The sequence below is a fragment of the Rhinopithecus bieti genome, unplaced genomic scaffold, assembly GCF_001698545.2.
Source record: "Rhinopithecus bieti isolate Rb0 unplaced genomic scaffold, ASM169854v2 scaffold_17743, whole genome shotgun sequence".
In the NCBI taxonomy this organism is placed as follows: Eukaryota; Metazoa; Chordata; class Mammalia; order Primates; family Cercopithecidae; genus Rhinopithecus; species Rhinopithecus bieti.
This window is the reverse complement of record NW_016809230.1, coordinates 829,779-843,636: the sequence shown is the minus strand read 5'-3', so window position 1 is coordinate 843,636 and position 13,858 is coordinate 829,779.

Here is a 13,858-nt window from a genome sequence, read left to right as displayed (position 1 = left end):
TTATAAATCAAGAAACTTGGTTTATTCATTAAGTTCCTTAGTTTGCTTCAAATTTAGTTGTCAAAATTTCGTTGTAGTAATTGTTATTACTTAGTCCATAGGGGCCCAAATGCTGTGTCATCCCTGATAAATCATGCTGCCAAAAAGCAACATTAATTATTTCTGCTCCATGTAGTAGACATCAGCATCAAAATTTTGCCTCAGCTTTCATCTTATGGTTGAAGTAAGCCCATTCATCATCTTTTTCGAAATGAATGGGATTGGATCATGAAATATTTTTTGATTGGCAGGCTTCATGGTAGATGTGAATAGGCAGTGGTCAGCAAAGACCTTGCAGATTTATTTTCTTGGTCATGCTCCTGCCTCCAATAACTCACTACGTCTTTGTGCTGCAACTTTTGGAGGTCAGAGAGGTGACAGTATGTGAGTAGTAGCTAGGCTGACTTCTCAACGATCTTCTTTAAAACCCTTTTAGTTTCTTGTTTTCTAAGCACGTGGAAGGGACCCAGAAATATAAAAACAATAGCAACTATTTTACCATGCTAGTTTGCTGGGGCCATTGAAGTGTGCCCAAGGTCATAGCTGGTGTATAAAGGAGCCAGTTAAAAGTTTACATGTGAAAGGATAGCTTCTGGAGCGGACATTACACATTTATGGGAAGAGCTCCAGCAGATTCTTAACTAACCTCTAATGAGGAACTCCTGAGCAATAGCAGCGGCCCACTCATTAAGGATTCCTCATTGACAGTCACTGTTGGAGAGACATTCACCAGGGTACAAGTTGATCAAGATAGCGAGTAATTTCATAATTTTCAATAGAAATGTCCTCCACAAATTTATTAACCTAAAATGTCCTGTCTTCACCCTGGAAGAATGAAATGTTTTGAGAGGTGAAAATATCAGACTAAATGAAATGAGTTTTGTATGTTTTTATGTTCTGAAGTCTAATTACCATTAAATACATATGACTAAACACTAAAGAAGATATATTATCAATGCCAAACTTTTGAATGGATTACATTTTGATTCTTATCCTAATAGTCATTTTTAAATGAATTATGTTAATGCAAAATATATCACACAGGGAACCCTGAAACATTCTGCATAAATTGAATAATGTTTCTCATGAATTTGTTTAATATTTCATAGATGTAGTCTTGTCCGTGTTCTTTGCCCTGTTTGCTGCACTACCTTGTGTTATATTCTTTGATGAACATTAAATGGAACAAATGCTTTAATCTAGGCATAATAATTTATTATATTCCCTAGAAAGAAGTGTTCACTGAAGTTATAATAAATACTTCGTAAGAGCAGTGTGTTTCGGAACAGACTTGAAGGGTCTGCTATTGAGTGTACACATTTTATAGGTATGATTAAAACCAAGTGTGTTGTATTCAATTCCTCATCTGATGGACTTCTTTCATTCCAAAAACTAAATGGAAATATTGTCTTCACAAAGTTTCCAGATATTTTTGTTTTCCATTAACCCACACAAGCACTCTGAGCATTGCTTTACTCTTTATTCTGAACTATTCTTCAGCTCATTTATTTTCAAAATCATATCTAAAAATTAAAGTACTCTGAAAAGTACATTGAATCTGCAAAAGGAATTAATAATATTTCCTGAAAGAAATGAATTTCTTTCCATATCTGTTTCATGCTGTTACTCCCCTTTGATAATAGCCCTGCTTTCATTCACCTAAATCCTCTTATACCTCAAGTTCTAACTTCACTCCTGTTTCCTTAAAAGTTCACTCTAGGGCAGCACTTCCCTGGTCATCTATGACCTCTAATTGTCACTGCATTAGGACCATACACGGTCATGCTTTCATGCCTCGTATCTCTCATAGAGCATCCAACTTGGTGCTCAATAACTATTTATTGACAAATTAATTTCTCTATTAACCTATTACCTTATTCTAAGCTGCTTTTACGAATTGGAAATTGTTGTACATATTATTATGCAATTGATTACTGCCAGAGGGAAAATGATTGTCTTTTCATATGCCTTCTCTTACAACATAGAGACTTTTTTGTGGAGTAACCACATGAATTCACATTTTCCAAACACTGCCATTCATTGCAGTGTATTGTCTAGCTAAAGCTGTGTTACTACCCTCAGAGGTATATAAGACAACAATGTTGCCATTTTTCCTGTGCTAAACAATGAAAATAAGCCAGAATAATCCAAAAATAAATCCAACCTATACTAGGTCTTAAACATCTTTGACATACCCATCCACCTCTTACGGATTCTCAAACTTTCAAAGTAAGAGGGTGGATCAGCAGAGGCAGACTCTCCTGAGCTGGGAGATACAGTGCTCCCTGACAATAGATTTTCTCCTTTTTGAAAGCCTTTGAGGTTTTTGCATTTAACCTTTTCAGAGGCAACACAACCTCAGTGGAGCACCTTTAACACCCAGTAACTCACAAAAGCACGAAGGTTTAAAAACTCTCAGATCTAACAGTGTGGGCTACAACTTATGATATGGAATGGGTTCTCCTATCACAAAGAGGAAGAAACACCATTCATCTCAAATATATGCATCCAAAACCATCATTTCTCTTTCCTAATCCCTTTGTAGAAAATACCTTCTTCAAACATGTGAATTTAGATATTGAATATAAAAAGTTAGAAGGATTTTTAAATGCATCCTGAAATTCTATTCTAGCAAGAGCTCCTGAGTTTTCATCTTCTCCTTAAATTACCTTTTCTTTAACTTATTTAAGGAAAGGTAAAATATTTCCAAACACATGACATAAAAGGTTAATACATTTTCATAAATGTGGTTAAGGCATTCAACACTCTAAATAAACTTTATTCAACTATGTACTTAATACGTAAGTAAATATTTTGATGATTTCAAGAAAAAGGTAAAATTATCCCAGTACTTTCATTTCAATCCCTGCTAGTTTGTAAGGGATTTGTTCCTTTTGAAATGTTGTCCATGCATTATGAAGGGAAAAGATCTCTAACAACTTATATCAGCCTCTCTGTCTCAGAAACAAAAAACAAGGCAGTCATGTGGAAGGAGGGAAAGGAGCAGTCATTTCTTAGCAAGGTAAGATAAATGTATTTCTTACCTATATACAATTTGATAATATCTTTTCTTTACCCATAGGCAGAAGATGACTGTTAAATCAAATTATCCCTAAAACTTTTTTAAAGATTGCCTATTGTATTTACAAAAACAATAAAAACTGGTTCTTTTGCATGATTAGGTAAGGGTTGCAACTTCATAGATTCCCTCCATACCATTTATACTAAGTACTTCCCCCAAAAACAATTTTGTCAATTAGTATGATCACTTAAACATAAACTGATTTTTATAGGATGTGGATAGAAGGAACAAAAAATATTGACATTGAACTGATTGGTAGACCTGATTTGAATTCTGGTGTTATTATTTCCTTTTAAATTTATGTATTTAAGTATAATTTCCATAACAAAAAATCACTCATTTCAGATTGCCATTATGACTTTTGGTATATTTACAGAGTGGTGTAACCATCCCCACAATCTACTTTCAGAACATTTCCATCATCCCCAAAAGAAACCTTGTGCCCATTCACAATCACTTCCTACTCCCACCCCAATCTTAGGCAAGCAGGGATCTACTTTATGTCCCTGTGAATACTAGTATTAATAACCCAATTTCAAAAATGTGCATATTGTCATTCAGAGAAGTGAAGCAGTAGTCCCAAGAATAAATGGCTGGTCATTCCATATTTTAAATGTAAATAATGCTTATGCAAACCCTATAAATCATGTACTACTATTTCTCCTATTTTACAAATGTGGAACTTTTGGTACAAAAAGATGAAATAACTTTCTAAAAGTTACACACTTGGAAAATAATGAGAGAGTGAAATTTGTAGGTAGAGTTTTGATATTCTGATTAATTCTGTTGTGTGTTAAAGCTAATTAGGTTAGGAAAGGGGGAGATAATTAAAGGTTTGAGGTATTTATCTTCAGTTTGTTTATATTTAAATAAAAAAATGTGCTGAGCAACAGTATGTGCAAAGCATGTGCCAAGCATGGGAGAGAAACAGAAGGAGCAAAGTGCTCTAAAGCAGGGATGTCCAATCGTTTGGCTTCCCTGGGCCACATTGGAGGAAAAATTGTCTTGGGTCGCACATAGAATACATTAACACTAACGATAGCAGACGAGCTAAAAAAAAATTGCAAAAAAGCCTCGTAACATTTTAAGAAGGTTTATGAATTTGTGTCAGGTCACATTTACAGCCATCCTGGCCGACATGCGGCCCTTGGGTAATAGGTTGGACAAGCTTACCCTAAAGTATTTCTCAACAGAGTTGGGAAGAACAGCAGGATACCTGCTAGATCAGTGGAGTGGTTGAAAGTGGAGTCCAGAACAGGGCAGATGACATGTTGAATGTGGGATTAGTATAGAGGCAGTCAGACTCAGAACCCAAAGAGGGAGTTATATCATAGTACATATCACTTTAAGTGCAAATCCCAGCAGGACACATCATTAGCAAATCTTATCTTCATCAGTGGGGCAGAACAGCTGGCCTGTTGGGGTTGCTGAGTGTGGAGAAGGTAGTTCCAAATATTTTAAACATCTTAACAAAATAATGGAGGTATTATTTCTATACTTTAATAACAATGGGATGTAGTAGTGCAGTGTGAAAGCAAAAGTACATATTAATCCCTATTTCTGCATGTGAAGCACCTTGTATTGTCTTATTGGTCGATAGAGCAAACAACCTTTCCTTCAGCGAACGTACATTAAATCCTGACTTTGAATATAAAGTGCTCAAGATGCCCTGTAGAAAGGGTTCACGAGTAACCAACCAGTACACTCACTGCAGAAAGTCGAAGAGACACGAGGGTGTCCAAGGAAAGCTCCATTATTTCTACAGGAGCGAATAGGTAAAAATTTGCAGAGAAGGAGCTCTTTGAGCTGAATCTTAAAGGATTGAGAAAACAAAAATTTAGGCAAAGGGTTTAAGGTGAGAGACACATACTTAATCTACGTAATAACTTCATAATCCATTTCTTAATTTCACATTGGTGAGATAAACTCTTATAATCTGAAAAATATTATACTCTTGCTAAGTATTATTTTTATGGAAGAACATTGGAAAAAAATAGTGTGCAAGTGTGCTAGGGGTGAAACAGATAGATTGCTAAAGCACAAGATCTTGGTTGTGTTCCTTTAGTTAAAGCCAGTCAACAGTTTTCCAAATCATCACTGTTTTATGTTTTTTCCCCAGCGGCATTCTGTATCACTAGACTTTGACACAGATGTAAGCATTTGGAAGAGATATTTGACAACCTCACCCTGACCCCCATCTTCTTGCACATAAGAGAATTTGCATTTCCATTGCCATAGAACTTGAAATTTGTAGGTCACTGAGATACACTCTGCTAATTTCATGGCCCTGATCACTGATTGTTTAGGCACAGGTATTGCCTTTTTATATAAATGAAACAAGAAATGGTTATTTCCATTTGGGCTTTCTATATCAGACCTAGAGATAGGGATTGGGGTAATTAAGATGTAATGTTCCCAGTAGAGAAGTATATGAGGCAATAAATAGTGGTTGAGGTTGGTTAAATGCCAAAATGAAGCGGTGATGTCTGATAACTGCTGAAGCTATTTATGGTAAATACACTCCTAAACCATGAACATTAGTCCCATTAGATGACAGAATTTAAAAAGCAGTAAGAAACCATAAAAAGTAAAACATGCAATTTGCTTTCTTTGTCAGAGATACGAAAGTGCTGAGTTGTCTGTTTTTCCCATTGAGAATACATTTAGCATGTAATTTAGGTGAAAAGCTAACACAGTATAAACAAAAATATTTATTGCAATAAAGGATATTAAATATAAAATAGATTGCCTGGGCTGAAATTGTCATAGTTGGGGAAGAAAGGTGTAGGAGAAGGAGGAAGGAAAATACAAAAAAGAAAGATCTACATTTCTCTCATATTAATTTTTATTAAATTAAACCACAGCTGATTATAATAATCTCATGCATTTTGCCTACTAAATGGGCCCTAAGTCTATGGCAAGGACAAAATAACAATTTGTAAATCTGATTCTATCAGTGTTGTCTGATATTTATAGAAAGGATGTTTAAAAGGGAGGGTTTCATTTATCTCTTTGTGTTTGTTTTCTACTGTACTATTTCCCTGTCCAGAATAAAGCTTAAATGTCTTTGTATTACATCCAGCCAGCCTCAGAGGCTGGCCCCTTCCTAATAGACTCCTCTCCCTTCCTATTCTGCCATCCATGCTCTTTCAAAATTTTAATGATAAAAAGTCTTATCCACAAGTAGTGATGGGTGTGTTTTGTGACTCACCATATAATTAGGACAGAATTGATTTCTCTGGCATCATTAGAACCTAGAGAAATTTTAGTCTGCCCTTTAAACTTCTGCACACTATATCCTTTTTTCCAGTCCTATTACATATACCAGAGGAAAGAGAGTTGGTTTTATAATGTTTGCAACAAAACAGCAAGTTCAAATGATGTTTTCTTGTTGGAGATAAAACCGCAAAACCTATTTGCCTTTATTGTGAACACTTTTAATTTTTTTTATTTTTGCTGAGACAGAGTCTCGCTTTGTTGCCCAGGCTGGAGTGCAGTGGTGCAATCTCAGCTCATTGCAGCTTCTGCCTCCTGGGTTCAAGTGATTATTGTGCCTCAGCCTTCCTAGTAGCTGGGATTACAGGCGCGTGACACAACACCTGGCTAATTTTTGTATTTTTAGTAGAGATGGGGTTTCACCATATTGGCCAGACTGGTCTTGAACTCCTGACCTCTGGTGATCCACTCATCTCCGCCTCCCAAAGTACTGGGATTACAGGTGTGAGCCACCGTGCCGAGCCTATTGTGAACAGTCCTGAAAAATAGAGAAATAGTCTACCAGAAGAGATATTCATATACAAATTTTTAGTAAAGCCTTGCAGTTTAGGAGCCATCATTGGTAGCAAACCACAGGCAGGAATTGAAATGTGAGATGAGCAGATTCAGTGCTTCAAGGACATGTGGATGACATTGTAAGTAATATGTCACTAAGGTCAACAGTTGGAGAATGGTAACAAATTTTCTTAGGTTATGAGGTAATGGTACAAACATGGGAAGTTCTTGAAGGCCCCTGAGTTATGATAAGGTATATAATAAGGTGAAGGAGCTAGAAGAATATTTATAGATGACTTATACGTAAGGCTCAAATGTCTATATGGATGAATTAAACAATTACGCTTCAATTATAACTCAAAGAGCTCCTGTACGTTCTGTTAATTTTATTTATTCCCATTATATTTTTTCTTTCCTGTTAATCTTTACCTCTTCTCTGCAAATAGTCTTCTGAAGTTAGTAAATAATATGTTGGACTCTTCAATATGCCATTAGATTATCCCGTTATCCTCAAATTACAAAATTGTTCAGGTCCCTGTTTAAGTGGTCCCACCATGGAGGGGTGTTTTCTTACCTTTATCTAAAGTTTTCCCTGTCTGTTCTTCTCTATATCCACACTCTGTTCCTTTCTTTCGTATTGCATATAGCTATTTATGAATATTTCTGTTTATTACTCCTCCTGTTTGTCTCTAGAGTCCTAGCTCCATAATGGAAGAAAAACATTCTGTCTTGTCCACTATTATATCCCTATCACTTAGAATGGTTACCGACATACACAAGCGGCATAATATATATTTGGTAAGTCAAAGATTGAATGAATGATGTTTTCTCTCACACAATGAGCTTTTCTCTATGACTCACTAACTCTAAAAACAAGATTTGAGTTACTTGTAAAATTCACTGATGTGCAACATGGTGTTTCTTAAACGAGATTATGTAAAATGTTCCAAACTTTAAGGAGAAGCTGAGCTTAAAATTCATACTATAACTTTTGCTTAAGCAGTTTCAGAGAAAAAAAAATGGCCACAATATCTGAAATTTGAATTAGAGTGAGGGGCTGCATACTAATTCAGTTCAATTTAATTGAATTCATTTTGATTCAAAATATTAAATAAGGTGCAGTCTATGGTATATAAAAAGATAAATAAGACAGAATTCACTCACTGTAGGAGCTTCCATTCTACTGAGGGAATCCAACAATTACTTATATAGAACAATGTTAATACAAGCCAAATTTGACTATGTGTCATCATAAACGTGTATATGGAGAAATGTGGTCATCTGGCTTGGGGTGTAAGAAAAAGTAACTAATGAGATATACCTTGAGGAGTAAGAAATTCAGGAAGGAAGGAAGAACATAGCATATATAAAGATGGAAGACTCAGAGGGGATTAGGGGTATTACGTAGCATAATTTGCCTAGAATTTATGGTATTTTAGGGAGATATTGAGAATTAAGACTAGCAGTGGGGATGGGAAAACCTGTAGGGGAATCTTAAATTCTCAATACTCTGAGGCTCCTCTGCAGATTTAAATCTTGTACTCTATCCACTCTAAGTAGTAACCACTATTATAGTTTTATTTTGTTTTCATTTTCCTTGAAGGAGAAAACAAATTAAACATTTGTGTTGAAATAGATTTTAAATTGCCATCCTCCAATATGTCATATACTTGTGAAAATAATTTTGTTGTGTAATAATGACTTAGATTTCAATGTTTCCTCCTGTGTTAAAAGACATATTTGCCCTTATAAAAAATATTCATGATGGGATAGAATTAAGAGTATCTAGTGCTCCAACAATTAGCTTAAAGTGTGATCGAGGGTTTCTTCCCTGAACTCTTGGCTATTCTTCAATTATTAGCTCAAATATTGTTTCCTTGGGTTTCCCTTCCCTGACACACTTACTGTCCAACAGAGCTCCCAATTATGTACACTCTTGTCCCTGGTCTTCTAGGATACTTGCAGCATTTGTAATTGCACTTAGAAATTCTGACTTACTCACTTAACTCGAAGTGTCAAGAGACTGGACTCTCTTGATCGATGCAGTATATCCAGCAGCTCACATAAGATGTGTTGCCAAAGATAAGTCAGTAATTATTTTTGGAATTAATTAGTGGTCAATGGGCTTTTTGTAACAATTCCAGCAATATTACTTATCATAATTATGAATTTTCCGTGTATAAATCCAAATGCCTTTCATGCATGAAAACAATCTTAGAATGTGGATCTGCAATCCTACATGTTCAGTGTTCCAGCTTGAACCAGTGAAGTAAATGTTGTGCTTACAAATCTTTAGTTTTCTATTACATATCTACAGATCTTGATCTATAATCTTTACATGTATACATATATATATATAATCTTTTTTATCCATTAAAATAAAATGATAGAAAAGATCTCCTTTTAATGTTGGAGTCTGAGAGTTGTATTTTATAGCTGTGAACATTTGAATTAATTTCTGCTATGCTCTTTTATTTCTAATGGCTGTCTACAAGAAATATGTGTGCTCTGGAATGCTGAGCCAAACAAAACAAACACATTTTTAAAGTAAAATAGCTAAATTGCTATAGTAATGTTGAATTTAACTATTTTCTATATTATTTTGGCCCAGTTTAGCTAAATAAATATCAGAGTCATGTTTGAAAATAATTCCATATATTAGTTTCCAGGATCTGTGCTTTCAGAGATTGCAATGAACATAACACTTTTTGTACTGTTTCTCATTGAGAAAAACAAAGGATCCTATTTATTTTGTTTGTCTTTTTCCTGCAGACTAGGGCACTTTTTCTTTTGCCTTATGATAGATATAAGCAACTATCTAGGCAGTTGGATTTAAGATTTAAGTAAGCTCTAAATTTGATTCCTTTTGTGTATTCATTAACTTCATGCCGACAAAGCAGATGGTCACTTGTATAATTACTTACGTGTTTATAAAGAAAATCAATTAGCACTACCCCTGTGGAGTTCTTACCTTTTTCCTCTTTAAATTCTCATCAACAAATGTATTGATAGAGTCAGCTTTTGGCACATGCAAATTCCCATACTTGTGTGTAAGCCAGGGATCTTCACACGTTAAAGAAGCTTGAAAAGAATCAAGAAAAACCCAGGGGAGGCTGTTAGAAAGAGGGAAAGGAAGAGATGAGAGTGGTAGGGAAAAACAGTGAGGGATCAGAGCAGCGCCTTGAGAGCACACTTGGACATCGGCCATTACATGTGAGGTGGAGGAACTTTTCTGCATTTCCCTAAAAGGCTTAAAGTAAGGGGTTGTTGGGTGGACCACACAGGACATATTAAGTAAGATACAAAAGTAATGTACACAATTGACTGAAACTCTGAGGATAATCTGGGATGCACGCAGAAAATCATTATTCATAGAAATTCGTCACTCATCAGGTAGTCTAGAGTCATGGATAACGAAAGCAGGTACCATGTAGGTTTTCTCCCTAACTTTTCCTATACTTCATTCTGGACCTAAACCAACCTGCCCATAGAGTTTGAATAAAGGGCCCACCAGTCTCTTTCAAATGTGCCGTATCTCTGGGGATTGGAGGAAAATGTTTATAGGAGTTTTAAACTTTGTTTTCCAAACTCATCTATTATTTCAATTAGACTTACATACTCAGGTAATATTTTTGAGTTTTTTTTTTTTTTTTAACTTACCATAATCATGAGAAGTTAGGATTTTCAGAAAACTAGTTCTCCGAAAGACATTTTGACTATTTATATTGTTTGATTTTCAAAATTTTCTGCAAATATTTTTAAATAAAGGAAAGGATTACTCACGTAAAATAAGATTCAAAATTTTTCCATAGGTCCAGTATTTAAGTACCGTAAGGGAGGAAATGAGAAGTTTATCACAATTGGTGGTTCCTTTCAATCCAAAGATGTAAAGAACAGAGACACTGATTTTCACAGTTCTATTATAGTTGAAATATTTTCCAGTATGTTTGTGATGTACTCATGACTTTAACAAGTACTTTTATTTTCATATTTTTAAAGTGCTAAATACAGAGACCTAACGTGCATTTTTGAGAGCTATATGGTGGGGAATTCCAAAGAATAAATGCACCTTTAGTCCGTGCACAGTGGCTCATGCCTGTGATCCCAGCACTTTGGGAGGCTGAGGCAAGCAGATCACAAGGTCAAGAGTTCGAGATCAACCTGGCCAATATGGTGAACTCCCCCCCCCCCACTAAAAGTACAAAAAATTAGCTGGTGTGGAGGTGGGTGCCTATAGTCCCAGCTACTTGGGAGGCTGAGGCAGGAGAATTGCTTAAACCCGGGAGACAGAGGTTGCAGTGAGCCAAGATCGCGCCACTGCACTCCAGCCTGGGCGACACTCCATTTCAAAAATAACAGCAACAACAGCAACAACAATAAAACACCTTTAATTATGCCCCTATAGGTTACTTTTATCTCCGTTCTTCTCCATTTTTAAGCTTATTGTGGTGAATATACTACAAAGGTATATGGTATATACCTTTGATTGTATATTTTTGTACTCTACATTCCTAAAAGTAAAGTTGCTAGGTTACAGAGATTCCACATTTAAAATGTACTAAGTCTTACCAAATAGTTCTCTAAATATTGTCTCAGTTTATAATTCCAGCATCCTCCTACGTGAATGCCCTTTCCCCACCCCCTCACCAACAATGTACCTGTTAGAAAGGAGTCTTCCTACTTGAACTCTTTGGCAGTTACTGCCTCACACTCCTCTACATTGCTGGCCACACTCTCTTCAAATGTTCGTATCTCTTTCATGGTCTTATTCTTAGAAGTTGAACTTAACTTCTCCCAATCTTACATTTTTCTGCCTCTTGCTCTCTCCCGTTATGTGTTTGCTGATACTTTCTCCACATTACATTTCTCAGGGGCATAACTTTAATATTAATATTGCTCTTTTTCATGGTGATATTTTCTTGTCACATATTTATTTGTTTGGTAGACTCACACATGATCGAGAAAACATATTTAATATGAATGAGGTAAAATGTTGGGAGGTATCCTAATTTCCTATATGGAAATTTAGTTGGGAAAGGAGTTTATGGGGAGATGGCTACCTCAAAGCAAAAGGTGAAGAATCTTTACGGTACTATCCCCAATATATATTGGTTGTGTTGGGCATAGGTGGGACTTTTACTACATATAAGCTACTCATTCAATAGATTTTCGGCCAGTTGATAAAAATTGGAATCAAGTAATTGAGCTAAATGAATCATTTAAAATATTCTCTTTAATTTAAGGTAAGTTACTAAGAGAAATAAAGTAACCAATCATTTTATATTGGCACAGAGGGTTTATTTTTTAATAACAGAAGTTGAATTGTAGGAGATGTGATGTCTTCATACTTCACCCTAATCACTTATTCAGAATGGCAATTGTAATCCTTGGTACAAAAATAGAAGAACAGTTATTGTACAATGGCACCTGTCAAAACAATGTTTTGCTATTGTTTTCAGTAACTTTTATGGCTTACACACAAGCTGGAAGGTAAGATTGTACAACTAGATTAGAACTATTAAGGTTTCAAATGATAATATACTTGTTACAGCATTAAGATTTATTTTGTTACTTGAAACTGGTGAGAAGTGCCACAGTTATTACAATGTTAGAGACAAATTGCCATATAAAATATGTTTATTATATACACATGACTATATATGAAATTTATCTCTGTGTGTGTATGTATGTATTACGCATATACACATAGAAAGAGAATACTTAATTATGTAATTCAACAGGACAAAAATAACAAGACGTTGATAAGCATAAGCATTCTATTCAAGCAACTAATTTGAAAGCTTAGTGTCCAAACTGAAAAGCTGAGTACCTACTCCTCACAGACTATGTAAGTATATACCTTTAGAGCTTCCAATTTCCGCAGTCATAAAGCTTAGTGACAGACCTAGCATTGGTGACCATGTGATAGAAGTGCTTATTTACTATTACTCTGTAAAGTAATTTATCCACAAAGAGAAGAATCCAACAATCCTCTATCTCTGTATTTTCATCTTTGTACTCATAAAGAATAAGGAAAAGTTGCCATTACTTATACTTGATGGAAGACAGAATGGGTTTTAGACCATCTTAAATGGAATCAGTGTTTCAATAAATGGCTGTTGCCGGTGCATCTGCCACTCTTTCAAATACCTACTGTAAATTGAATGGATAGGCAGAGAGGTTTCTTTAGAGCAGTGGATGAAACCTTTTAAAGACAATTGGGCACTCATGAGAATTGTGAGGCATTATAATTAAAAGAAGGAAGAAAGACTATGTCAGCAGAAGGGCTACCACTGACATAGCTAAATACTGTAATATCTCAAGGAGAACGCAATATTGGCAGATACTTTCATGTTAATGTAATCTGATACTATATAGTTCATACAATATTTGCCACTCTTATTGCCATTGTCTTTTGTCTTAACTTTGAATATGTCCTTATGTGATATATATCAAGCTTTCTTGATATCTTTATAAAAGTTAGAATAAAGCCATATTAGGCTGAGTGGATGTAAGCAAGACTTAAGATTAGTGTAAAGAAAAGAAAAATCAAGACAAATATGATGTGTGCTTTTATTTTTTAATCTCTGTGCTAGCAGAAAACTTCATGCATTGCATATAACAACATATGGAAAGTACCAGGTTTTCTGTGAAATGCTTTGTTGACCATCTGTCTTCTCTGGATTGATTGTTCATGCACTTAGTACTAATACTTTTGCTAGGAAAAAAAAGGGGGTCTTTGTTTAGTAATCAACTTTCTTTCTGGATTTCCTGAATAATTTAATAAAAATAATCTTTTATCAAATAACAGTTAAAATGCAGTTAAAATTGACCAATGCTTTGAGACATTTAGAAACTATTGATTGAAACAAATTATTCCCACCCTAAAGTATTTCTACATTTTAGTAGAAGGGCAATTAGTCAGTTAAACTTAACATTTTATTTTTAAACAGGTACTTTTCAGGC